Raw genomic sequence first — 14,629 nt, forward strand, 5'->3', positions numbered from 1 at the left:
TATTGTTTTGTTATTTGAATTTATTTTTGAGCCTTTTTCAGAATGAGAGCTACTTTTACTCACACTTTTTGTATAATGTGCCGAAAAAGCTTAAAAAAAAAAAGAGCACAAACAAATGAAAACACTGCAGTGTCAACATATGCTGGTGTGAAAACCTTTTCCCGCCTCACCTCATCTGTGTTAAATTTCAACAGTCACGGGAATCTACGTTAACGAAATATCGAGGTCGTCATTTGAGCCCTTGGTGTTTGTTCCCCATTGTGATTCCTTTATGCTCTGGCGTCCGTAACTCCACAGGGAGCGCCGCATTTACGACTCCTTTCCCATGTGGCTTCTGCTGGGAGCCCCTGAGTTAACCAGAGGTATCGGCAGGTATCTCGAACCCTGTTTGATCTGTGACTTTTAAGTTTATATAATGATATATTCTTAATCTGCTATTAAATTATACAAAATGTAAATGAAGTCTTGACTTTTCCTCTTTTCTAACCTTGTTGCCACATTTATTTGGGATTATATTTTAACACACAAACACACAAGTAGAATCTCACAGAGAAAAAACAAAACACTACACTTATACATTTTTTATTAAAAAGTTTAAAACGTTATTCAATAAACATTTGAAGTGCATACATGCATTATAAACACTCTGTAGGAATTGTATGGGAATGCTGTTCATCATAGCTGCATTAACTAACATGTTTACAGCTCTTTGGTCCGTAGCTTTTAAGTCGAGTGTGTAACATACTTAAAGACAGATGTTGTTTTTTTTAGCTCCCTCTGATTATTGGCGTTTGAAGACGAAGAGGGAAGGTGCCTGCAGCTGGACAAATCTGTAGGTGCGCCACAATAACGCCGTACAATAACATTTCAGGATTTATATTTTTCTTTGTTAGGAATGAAAAGTCAGTTATGCACAAGCTGAAGCTGCTTGTAGTTTGTTTTTCTGCAGATTGTGTGTAGAAACAGCTATATGAACTGTCTTTGGATGGCATTTTCATGGTGTCCCACAGTCTTTTTCCTCCTCTTCCTCATCTAGTCTATGTCTTGGAGTTGGGATCCATCCATGATGTTTGGGCCACACGCTGCAGTTGCTTCATGTTCATATCTCTCTCCTTTGGTCACCCTCATTCTTGTGCTGAAACCTGTAATAGAAAAACACAATTTAGTGACCTGCTAGATCAGACTAAAAACTTAAACAACAGCTGAGTAAGTGTGCATGTACAGGAGTCAAATTAAGAGCTAAAACTCCCCCCTTCTTTCTCCAAACACTCCTCGTGGCAATAAAGCCTTCCTCTTCATCGTTAGTGAAATTTATGCCTGGACTCCTGTTCTGTGTGAATACACACCTCTGCCACTAATCACACACACCCTCTTAAGTGCCACCTGCCGGCTCTGTAACCCGGTTTTGTCCTCGTGTATCACACAGCTGGGCTCATAACCTCCACTACACAGAAAACACATGTATGAAAACACATGTGTGCACTTTGTTGTTCGCGTGTCTCTTACCTTAGGGGAAGGGTACTCTGGAGTGCAGAGGCAGGCAGCGTCTGTGTGGGCAGTGGTGTCTGTGGTATTTTCTCCTCAGGTTCAGGAAATCTGAAATAGATTTTTGACTTTTATTATGTATAATTAAACCACTGGACAAGAAGGCTGTTAACAAAGTTATTGTAGCCTACAAAAACTGCATTTTGATGTTAAAAAAAAAGCAAGATTTATGTCTCCAGTTGGACCCCTGCATACTCCCATCATGCATCACCTGACAGGCCTAATTAAACCCAAATGGAGGAGATTAAACTCAGCCTATTTAGCACCAGAAACATAAAACTACATCTCCTACAGTCACCACTTTCCAAGTAAGTATAATTTTGACACTAACAAAGTTTAATTATGGCTACTGACCGTTCATGGGTTTTATTGTTTGGACCAATTTACCAACAGCAGGGTGACCCCCTTCTAATAAACTGGGACACATAGACCTAGCACATGATTATTTTTAAACGTCCCTAATAAATCCACTTTGACTCCCGCGGTTCACAGACTGCCAGCCAAGCCCAGGAAGAGATAAACTGCCAGATGACTTTATGACTCCTTCTCTTCCTCCCCCCTCTCTCCTCCTGAGTACCTCTGAAAGAAAACTGCTCCCCACGCCTGAAGGTAGGCTTCTTTACACTTGGCACTGCTACTCCATGTCATGTTAATAGAGCTCAGGGTATTTGCATGGCGTTTTAACACCGTGATTAACAAAGGCGCGCCGGAGAGCCTTCCAGCCGGGGACAAAAGGGGGCTCACCGGGGCCGCTGTGCGATCCCCCGGCGGCGCTCCGCCCTCGTCCCCTCCCCATCTTCCTCCCTTCATCCTCTCTTCTCCATCATCACATTAAACTAATCACGACCTGCGAGCCCCTCGAAGCCTCCCTCTGTCACAGCAGCTGTTTGTGTGTCCGCCTCAAGGCCGATGAGCAAATAACCGCAAACCAGCCCGAGTTTGCGCACCGCCACAGTGCACCTGCTGCAACATAAGTTATAAAAGCAAAACGATATCTCCCTTTTTAGTCGGCGAAATTAAAATTTTAGCCTGATAGAGGTTGTTTACTCGACTAAAGCCAGACTCTGGATTTAATAAAAGTATAGTAAAAGTCCATAATTTACACTTATCGTGCCGACCGTCCACCTAACTTTGTGCGTAAATTGTCGCTGCTTTCATGCCATGTCGGCAGAATTGGAATAAAGTGAAAGGTTTTCATTAAACTTGTAACTCCCAGGTAATTAATTGTTACACCAGATAAATAAATATTAAACATAAATTAGCTATTTTGTAGTGATACATATAAGTAGCGATTTTGGGCAACAATATAAAAAAAACAGCGTTAATTTTAACCCCTTTTTAGTCAGCAAGCTGAATCGATAGTATTTGTTTTAGGTTACTATTGGCTTTTATTCATTTTACTGCTGGTTACAGTGGCTTTGTGGCTATTTTCCTCTTATTTGTTGACCTTTATGTAGTTCTTTAAACAATGAGGCTCACGGTAACGTTTTTTTCCCCCAGTCGGTCATCGCATTAACGGGCTGTAGGACAGGACCTGAACGCGGCATACTTCTCTCAGGATTTCGTACATTTCACCTCGTCATGATGATTGACGACCGTTATTTTAAATCGGAGTGTATTATTTCTTTTATACATTTATCACCACAGCAAAAAGTGAATCTGTCATAAAATTTTAATTGTTTTTTAAGCTTGTAGTCAGTACGTAACGAAACGAAAACGTATAATATTATGTATTTAAAATAAGTCTGTTTCACCAGAGAGAGTTAACACCAACTAGCTAACGCTAACTAGCTAAGTACTGTTGCCATGGTTACTTGCAGTTTAACGTACTTTGCTCACTGGCGGTTAAACAGTTGACCTTACACAAGTTTAAGCTGACCGGAGCGTTTTAAGATTTTAAGGACACCTGTCAGCCATTCAGGAACAGTAAAGTTTCGGGATGCTTACCTGGTCTGGCAGAGGACATCGGTGCCGCAACAGCTGCGAGCAGCAAGAGCAGGTAGACCAGGTTGAAGATCTTCATGTCTGGACTTCAGTTAGCTTCTGAAGAGCTGCAGCAGTTTGTTAGTTAATGATATTGTTTGTTTTTTTTCCCAAAAGTTTGGCTCTGAGTCCTTCTGGCTCTGAGTCCGGCTGCAGTGATGATGCTCAGTGTGGTTCAGTTCTCTCTTTCTCCTTGTCTCTTTCAGTCCAGAAGGGCCACCGCGGGGAGAATCCAGTTCACAGAAGTACCTCTTTTCTCAAGATAATCAGTATGTCCCTGAGGAATGTGTGTGTCCAGAGTGTTTGTGTGTCCAGTGAGAGTGTGATTGTCTCTGTGACTGAGAGCAAAGTGACAAAGGTGCTCTTCCCCCCACCTCCTTTATACAGCCTTTTAGAGGGAGGGGGCAGCAGTTTGGAGAGGAGGGAGAGGAGGAGGAGGAGGTGGGGGGGGAGTGTAGCTCCCATAGCAGCCCCCACCACCTCAACCCCTTGACACACACACACAAACACAGACGCACACACACTTTCAGCATTGCACATATTGACCCCACATGTAGAGGGTAATTCAAGTGACAGGAAGCCCCCTCCCTACCCTCCAAATGCCCCTTGAACACACACTCTCCTGCATGCTGCTGCATTTTGTGTATGCATGGATGTAGGTGTGTGTGTGTGTGTGTGCAACAATGTGAGTGATTGATATACTGTATTTAAAGAGCGGAAGAAGCAGGCAGTATTGATTAATAACATCAGAGCACAGATTTAAGAAGCTGGAGTTGAAAGTAGCAGGTCCCTCCTCCGTCATATGTCCCCTGCCCCCGCACCGAAGAGGACACACACATCTGGGGCTTCTGGGTGGTGGGATGGTATTGGTGGTGGTGGTGGAGGAGGAGGGTGTTTGCACCCAGCATTTTGGGGCAGGGGTCTTGATTGAATAAAATCCAGAGATGTGCTGGACTTAATGATAGCCAAAGAAGTCTGACTGTCTGTCTGGGATGCCGTCTACCGTCTCTGTCTGTCTGCATGAGTGTCTTGTAGGTGTTTGGTTGCTCCTTTCTGTCTTTATTTGAAAGGATAATTCTTTGAGTTTCTGTTTTTTTCCTAAAAGCAACCCTTAAAGTGAGTTTTTTGACAGTGAATTCTGCTTTTAGGGCATCGTCATCTGTAAAAATTTGGTTAGTTGGAGCCTTTCTGTTGGGGCTGTGTATTGAATACTTTTCTGGTATTGACCAAAATGTGTCTGTAGCTACAAAAAATGAAAACTTTACAACCGAAAATATGCATCGAACACTTGATAACACTTTTTTCTTGACTATTTATTCTTTAATCAATCACTTTTGGTGTGTGATGAATACAGTTAGGTGTAGAGCCTCACAGCTGAAATATGTTTGTAGCAATATCAAAATTTGTCACGTATTAAAAGCTAAGCTGGGATCGAATTTCTTGTCAGACTTATGATCTTGTTTACTGATTCTTTGATCAGACAGTTCCTGATTTACATCAAAATTTTGCCAATTTTAGACCATTTTGTTGAGGCTAATATGTTGCGTGGCAGCTTGTGTTTAGTCAACATTTAAGATTTGAGAACTTTGGCTTCTGTTGCTAACTTTTTTGTCAGAAAATGTGTTTATATTTCTTAAAATGAGGTGTCAAAATGAATCAGGTCTGAAACTCAGGTGTTGTTTCTTCACTAGATTGGAAAGGAACAATAGCCAGCCCTACTCCTCATGCAGGTTGTCAGCTGGTGGTACATCAGGGGATTTTCTTGCAGCAGGTAACCCTGTTCACTTGGCATTAAGCTCTGAGGTTGCCGGTGGCTTTTGCAACGTGTGGGGACTCATTAGCGTGTCTGCTTACAGCCGTCTCTGTGGACTGAGACTCTCCATTCAGCACCCAGCTAATGAATTAACACATTAAGATGAAATGTCAGCCATTACATGTGAATGAGGATTAGAGAAGCAGCAGGACACTAATGGACCGAGGGGCTCGAAATGGTCAGAGAAACTTTGAACAAGCATCTGGACCATCGGCTCTCTTTAGCCCTGAAAAATAGACAAAAGAGGAGAGTCTCTCCGATTGTGGGTTTTACTGGTGTGTGTGTGTGTGTGTGTGTGTGTGTGTGTGTGTCATTATGTCTTTGGAAATGTTGCCTTTATTGCTTTACAGTGTTTGCAAAAATGTCGCTCGAAATGACAGAGATTCCTCATGGATTTGGCCAATTTACAAGCGCACACACTCGCGTACACACACATTCATCCCACTGCAAACACTCTGCTGAGGTATGTAGTTTTTTTTTTCTGCTGCGAGCTGCACTTTGCATATCAGCTGCCATTGTCTTTTAAAAACTTTTATTTTCCCTATTTGAATATGCTAATTTCAGCCCAATTGTCATTCAGAGCCACCTGGTATCCATTGCCCACTAACTGCTGCCAAATTTTCTGTTTTCTCTGTGTCTCTGAGTTTCTTTCTATCTCCCCTTCAAAACAGAATCAAGTGAATCGCACTGAATTCTCCCCACCAGGTTTTCTGTGTGACTGAGTAGAGCATGTTGTAATATTTGCTCTTCCTGGGGATTTTACGTCTTGACAGGGATTACCCAGCCTGCTCAAACACTCCCCTACGAGAGAGGCACACACACACACACACACACACACACACACACACACACACACACACACACACACACACACACACACACACACACGCACACACACACAGAGGGCAACCTCCTATTAAACTGCTTCAGTACCTTGGCAGGGCTGCCCCGCACAGCTTAATCCACTCTAAAAGACAGAATATTTGATGCGTAATGATGAGGTTGGGTGTTCAACCTACTTTTACGGAAATGCCAAAAATGTGTCCGTCTCACTAACTTATTTTCATTATTGAGTACTCTGTTGATAATTTTTTTGATTAATTGATGATTTTTTTAGTCTGTATAATGACCACAACACATTTTCCAGTCCAAATGAACATTTGTTTTTTCCAGCCAGCAGTCCAAAACCCAAAGATATTAAATTTAATTTACAATGATAGAAAACAGAAAAGCAGCAAATCCTCATATTTGAAAAGCAGGGAACCAATGAATGTTTACAATTTTAGCTTAGAAATGAGTGAAATGATAAATAAATCAACAAAGATTGCTCCAGATTTAAATCAGAATTTTAGGGTCAGGGTTTTTGTAATGAGGCAAAGTTCTGGTGCAGTTGCTCGCATTTAGATAACATTTAAGTGTCATGATCATTGGCTTCTTTAGTTAAATGGAAAAAGGGGGTTTTGTAGAGTAATATGTTAACATTTCTAAACGTTAGGTATGAAATTGAGTGTTGTAATGCACACCAAGTAAAAAAATGAAAGTAGAAAAATGAAATAATGCCAAAGAAAGTAATGAATTTCTGCACATTGCTTATCTTATCTTGGGCCGTTGAATGGCTTCTCGTCGTGCACCAGGGTTTACATGCAGAAGAGGGTCTTGTTGCACTGCAGGCAGGTGAGGACCGAACTGTCGGGAGACGACATGGAGCGAGCGCCGTCCCTCTCACAGGAATGCACAAAATGTAAAAGTTTTGCTGTAGTACGCTGAGTACTGACAGTATGTGGGAAGCATTATGTCAGTATCGGTACTGAATCTCAGGTATCGTATCTGTATTGGTATTGTAAACATTTCAAATACCAAGCCCCAGAATCTATCCGAATACTCAACCTTCCCTCGTGTTACTGCATGGCAACAGAGCATAGGATGACTGGCGAGTGAATGTCAGTTATAGTATGTAAGACACGAGTGTCATTTGGGTGATTGTACAACTGTACCAAAGGAAAGAGTTGGACAGAGCTGCTGTCATGGCCTTTTTTTCTTGTAGCTGTGATCTTTACGACTACAGAGGAAGCTTCACCCTCTCCTCCCCTCCTGAATTTTCACTTTCTTCTTCCTCTCCCATCATCTCCTGACCAGGATCCACTGATAAAGAACTTCCTCTCTGATAAAACTTGTTAAGAAGAACAGTGCGTCATAAAATGTCTCTGTTTCTTTTCCACTTAGCCGACCGTTATTGTATGTACACACGAACGTTAAATACTTATATACACACAGATAGACAGAGGTTGTAGATGAAAGGAAATCCCCAACATTAAGTGTCTTAACACCTTCAATGTCCTTCCAAAAGATAGTTTCTCCAATATGTGCTGAAACAGGGTTAAGATCTGGTGACTGTGAAGGCTGTAGCACATGATTCACATCATTTTAATATTCATCAAACCCTACAGTGAGCCCAGTCATGCCCTGTATGGAAGCATCTACATTCAATCAAGCCTTGAATACACCTTCAAGTCATAAATGTCCAATCTCTTGTGTCGGATGTATCCTCAGAGCTCTACCAGATGAGCTTCCCTTCGTCAACACCACCCGTCATGCTTAAAGTGAGCTCCTTTGATTTAATTTTAAACTGAATGTTATTATGAATATTAATTATATTATGACAGTGGATACTGTTGCAATAATCTTTTTCATACCAGACATAGTGATCCTGGAATTGTCAGTGTTAAGATTTGGTCAAGTTTGCATTTGTGCTACTACAACGTGGAGCAGGAGAAGCTGGATGTTTCAGTCATTTATCCATCACTTTCAGATATCTACTTTGAGTTCAACTCATCTGCTAACTAGTTTTCATCAACTGTCAGATACAGCAGTGGTGTTAAGGTGCTACAGCTGACTCATGTTTTGTGCAGTTATCTTATTGTAACTTGTATATTAGTTATAATTTTTAATCTTCATTGTCTAGTTATGTATTTATTTTTCTCCTAAACACAAATATTTGTGTACATGTTCTACCAAATCATATTTCCACATACCTACTACTGCAGAAGTAAGCCCTGTGATATACTGTGTGTAACCCTGGTTGGGAAAGACTGTCCATATAATCTTTATATATTTTACCATGAAGGAGAAAACAAAGATAAACAAAATTGTAGCAGAGAGAAAGAAGTTACTGATAAACAGTATATACACATAGCAAAGACAACAAAAAAACCCTCATCAATCTATATAAAATAATACTTTAAGCTATAACATTAAACACTGAATTGTTTACAGCTGTTACTTTTCAAGACTGAATCCTTATTTTATAGCACTACATCTGCCTCCTTTTAGAATAAATTCCTCAGTATCATTTAGTCATAGGCCTCATTTAATCCACTCAAATTCTCCAGTTCTTGATTTCTGATTCTGTTTGTTATTCTTTCTATTTCTAAAACCTTGTTTACATTTTACTTCTAATTTTTAAGTGAAAGTTGAGAAGGTTTTAACATTTGCATTTTAGCATTTTCTTGTATGTGAGCTTTGAGTTTTCGTTTAATATGTGCTTATATTCATAAAGTGTTGTTTATTTCAGGCTCTGTGTCGAGCTTGCTCGGCACCAAACCAAACATAACATATCATGAAAATCTGACTGAATTATGTTTCTCTACTTGTTTATCTCAGTTTTCCCTTTCATTTGTCACCCGTCTTTTAAATGAACACTCATGTAAGTGGAAGCAGAGGAGAGTCTCTGTGAGAGAATGAGTCGGAGAAATTAAATGTGCCGTGTTGTCTGAATTTTCTGGGGTGTCGTCAAGTGTCCGTGAGTGTGTGTACGAGTGTTGATTGTGCTATGATGGGTCAGTTTGTTGTCCATCGTTAGAGTGATAGTGAGTCTGTTGTCATGCCATAAGGTCGTCAGTGTTAATGAGGGTCTGCAGCCAGCCAGAGCTTAATTACTCTTAAGACCCTTTATCTCCAATTGCCCAATCCAGATTCCAATGGATGCATATACACATGAACAGCAGTGCACACCCAATACACACAAACACACACACAGTATAACCCATCAGGACACATCACACAACCTGAGTCACAACACAAATGAGCGTTTTTTTCTTTTTCTCCCGCAGTTCTGTGAAGAAAAAGATAGAATCTTACAACAGTTGATTAACCTCTCCGTCTTTATTCTGGAGCGCCTCCTCCCCTCCGTGTTGGCAACTAGACGGCTGACTGTGGAGGAGTGACGGAGGGCTCAGGGGTCAAGGGGCAAACTCAACAGGGAGCAGCCTTTAACCCCCCCAGGATGTCACCCCACAAGGGCTGCAGGGGCCAAAAGTCACTTGGTTTGTTAAATCCTAACCCAGACACGGCGGCTTCTCTGGACACACAAACCCAGCGTCCGTGCCGTGGTTTCACTTTTCAGTTTTTAAAGTGCAGTATGTGTCGTTCTGGTTCTTGGGCACACGCAGCAGTGGATAAAGATACGAAAAGAACACAGAGAAATGCATAAGCTTTCTGCTAATGTTTCACTTTTGTCTCATTTAACTTGGGCTCTGTGTTTCAAGGTCCCTCTCAGAAATTCAGGACTTCATGCAGAGTGCATGTGATTCTCTGTGAAAACTGCAGTTGGGGCTAAAGAGCAAACACTACATTTACATAACAAGGACAAGTGCATAGCTTTGAATCATAGACTGTATAAAAATAATCGATGTAGCCACCATGACGTCACCCATCGGTTTGCATTTTGTAACCTCAAGTTTGGCATTTTGATCGTCGCCATCTTGGATTTTTGGAGCCGGAAGTGACCATATTTGGATGAGAGGGTGGAGCTGACCCTAACGTTAGCTGCTAGCTTGGTCAGCACAGTGCATTTACAGTCTATGGTTAACTGTGATAATGCTAATGCAAATTTTCACTGGCGAAAACAGGCCTAAAACCATTAAAACAAAATGTACTTACTGAAAAAAACATGTGACTCCTTATAGGGTTTTTTAGTACAAATACACACTGAACAAGACAAGGTTTTAGGCAACCAAAATGTTACCATTAACTTTCGTTAACCGATAACACACTGAAATAACGAAGGCTACAGCTATGCCTATAGTCTGAATCTGGGGTTACAGTATGTTTACGTTACCTAACCAAAATTGTCACAGTGATAGCGACTTGTCAATCACAACGTAGTGGGACCATAATTTACAAAATGAACACCGTATTGTATTGAAGAAGACTTGAAACTAGTGATTGAGAACATAAACTTATTAGGAAAGTGTTTACTGAGGTAATAAATCAAGTGAGAAGTGGAGTCATTTTCTCATAGACTTCCATACAATCTGACTTCTTTTTGGAGCCAGTGGAGTCGCCCCCTGATGGCTATTAGAGAGAATGCAGGTTTAAGGCACTTTCGCATTGACTTCACTTTTCGGACCTGGAACTACCCACTTGGTTTGATTATAGAAAACATTTTAAAGCATCAGGGGGTCATGTAGACCAGATTAGAAAGCCAATATGTTCATGCAACATATAATCATTTTCCAAATGGCTGTTGTTTTAGCAAAAACATTAAGTGGATAGAGAATCATACTTTTTTGATCTAATTCCTTTCTGACAAACACCCTAACGTGATCCAACAATCAAACTGTTTATTTTATAGATGGTAAAGATCAGATCTAGGACCAGCAACGGAGGCAGGATTTGCATGCTTGTATGTATACATATACAATTTGAAAATTTGAAAAATTTTGAGTTTTTTACCTCCTTTTTTAACAAACTTTTTCATTTACTGATAGGCCCAAAACCAAATGACATTACGCACTTTATAAAACAAATTCAGGCAACACAACAATAAATGAAATAACTGTGTATTTATTAATACATAACATCATGAACATCATTAAACTCAGTCTGTCTCATTCATGGGGCAGTGAGTTTATTGTTGCCTTGATTTTATTGATAAAATTCAGAGTTATGGATTTTGTCTCAACACCTTTTGTCTTAATGATTTCTCTAATTAAAAACTAACTAAATGGGAAGTAAAGTTTTCATTTTATTTTTAGTCGTTTCATTTGTGTGAACTTCACAGTATCAAATGAGAGATTTCTATCTTTTACTTATTGGCTTCTGTCCAGCTTGCTTGGTGATCACTCTCTGCTTCCTGTAAAATGTGCGTGACTTCTTTGCTTCACAGACGCCTTTCTCTGAAAGAGATCACAACATATATGCAGCGTTAAAAAGTTGACATTTGTCTGTGTGTGTGTGTGTGTGTCTGACAGCAAGGGAGAGTTTTGTACCTGGCTGGTCTTCGTTTGGTTGGATACAGACTGAGGCCAAGCTGAAGAGGGAGAAGATGACGAAGGCAACAATGATGAAGGTCAACTCGAAGCCAGAAAACGGCAGTTCCATCTACACAGCTACACGACACAAAGCAGGCAATTATGTTATCAAACATCCTCACACAAAGACTGCAGAACATAATCATGACACAGAAACTGACCAAATAGGAAATCTCATCCTCATCTTCTACTTTCCACTCTGCCATTTCACTTCATCCTTATGTTGTATTTCACGCCGGCCTCCAAAAGATACTGTAGGACAACTTTAGTGTGTGATACATTTTTATGCAGATGTGACATCTTATATGTTTAAAAGTGGTATTTGTTTTGCTAAATTTAAACATCACACCCAACATAGTCTGTTAGATGCTCACATCTGCAACAGTAGGCTTCAGTTCACTCATGCTTGGACGTACACTGGTATGTTTTTAATAACTAGGGTGACTTTATACCATGTGAACATATTTTATATGTATCACCTGTATCATCTCCCAGATTTATGACTTAAAAAGAGTAAAGATCTTTTTTCACACACGTGTCTTACAGACATTTAATAAGCTCCTTGCATATTGCCAAAATGTGCACATGAGGTTCCAGCATAAGCAAACTGACATTTTTTAATCTTCTTTGTCTTAATGTGACTTAATATTTGTTGATCCTTAAAATCTACAGAGACAAATGCAATCCAAAATAGGTTTACAACAGCAGCTTGTGATTTGTGTAAAAAGTCTTATTTGTACTTACATTTTTAATTATATATACAGTACCACAGTATATACAGTATATTCTAAGTTACTTTTTCTTCATCTGTGAAAACAGGTGAAAGGTAGGTAAAGTGTTATAAAGTATGACCCAAGCTATCCAAGCATACTGGAGCAGTGTTGTTACCGTCTGAATACTTCTAGGTGAAACACAGTAATGATTGTACAACATGCAGTGCATTAAAAACACCCAATTTTAGCTCACCCTCTCAATACATAATAACTATGCTTCTCACTTTAAGTAGAGGATTTTCCCCTTCCCTTTGTTTGCTATAATATTTAAGATTATTGCATATCGGAGTAGAGTCGTTTCATTTAAATTAATCTTTCTTTCTCTTGATAAAATACAGTCTCAAGGGTCCAAGCACACCTGAAGGCTTCATTGTTGGCCAAGTACCTGAACTTGATCAGATGAGGACATGACAAGTTTCCAGTTGTATCTATATTTTTGGGGGACATAATCAGACATTTACACACCCTGACTAATTTAACTGTATGCAATCTCTCATAGACAGGATATTACATAATTAAACCAAAGTCTGTTTAATGACAAGTCGGTTCCATGTTGGTAATGTCAGTCAGGCACTAAGCTAAAGACTAAAAGACCCCTGTCGTCGGTATGTAAATAAATTTTGCAACAAAGACATTTCTTTGATAGAGAAATGTTTCCACTCAGTTCGGTTTTTACGCGTGCACCACCCACTGGTTTCTGCCACAAGGTCTCTGGTTACCAGCATCCCCATAGCTGATTTTAGAGAAGATTAACATATCCCAAATACATTATCTATTGACTGCTCCAGAATTAATAGCACCCATGGCAAGTACAATATCAAGCATGTGTGCGGCATTGTATTTGTTTTTTGTTAACCTGAATGTTGAAACAAGTGTTTGCCAGAGAAATGGAAGAAAAAAATACCACAAACACAGTTGTGTTGCAAACTGTCAGCAAACAATTGAAACCACAGATGCAACGCTTTTTAGCGTACATTGCTACAAGTGTTAGCCAGAATGCTAACAGAACTTTGCCACAAAACTAATTTGCATGTGTTTGCTGCAACACCACTGGAGACTTGCTACAACTGTCTACCAGAAGGCTGATACTTCTGTAAATGAGGCTTTCTAACAACCGATTCACATAGAAGAAGGTCTTCTTATGATACCAATAAAGATGCTATTCGATTCTTTCAGACTGAGACACTGAAAATGTGCTTCTTTGCTTAGACCATTTCATTGTAAATAATATTCAAATGTCCAGTCCTCAAAGACTTAGTATAATGATGTTAATTCAGTCAGAAAAAAGCTTATTGTTGAATGTTAATGTCAGGAGTGTCGTGTTTTTTTCAGCTTCAGATGTATCATTTGATTTGTTATAGATGTATTAGTGCACCCGCTCTGAGCACCGCCAACTCTCAGTATGTTTAGGTGGCATGACCCTCTGACCATTGAAAGAGTTGTCAAGTTAGTATCCAAATACATGAAACTTTTGACTGTAAACAAATTCATGGGACTAGTGTGATCTGTTGCTATGGGAGATTAACATTGGCTAATCCGTGCTAGCAGGTGATGGATAAATTGTCGCAGTAGCTGTGGATGTTTTTGAACCACTAAAATTAATTAAATTGTAGCAAACTTTCATTACTTGTTTGTGGACTAACAAGCTGATATCCTTTACATATACATTACATATTACATATCCTTTACAGTTACTGACAACTGACTGATCAGCCAATCAGGGTAACCGTAGTAGCTTATGCAGTCTTTTCAAGGATGCAGATTGGATATCTATTTGATTCTATTCATATACAGTGGGATAGAGATCATAGGGCTTTCATCATTTTTCATAGATGAAAAAAAATTAAGGAATTTAGAAAGATTATCCTGGCAAAACCTTTTTTTCACCTGTTTTTAAGTCATAAACACAGGAGAGAAAACAGTTTAGGTCAGACTTAGGAAATGGATCACCAGAATGTTTTTTTCTCATTTGCCTCTTAGGGCTCCCGTAAGTTACAATAAAGAAAATAATGATTAGTTGCAGCCCTACAGTGTTGCTATACATGCATCATATGGATGAAATTAGGAATGGGCTCATCTGCAGTCCATCATGAAGCCACAGTTTAGAGCAAAGTCGAATGCGCATGATCTATACACTACAATAAAGTGTATTTTCCAGCTCAGACGCTACAGTAGTGTTTATGCATCGCATACAGAAAAAGTAG

Source organism: Thunnus maccoyii, chromosome 2 (assembly GCF_910596095.1).
Source record: "Thunnus maccoyii chromosome 2, fThuMac1.1, whole genome shotgun sequence".
Lineage (NCBI taxonomy): Eukaryota > Metazoa > Chordata > Actinopteri > Scombriformes > Scombridae > Thunnus > Thunnus maccoyii.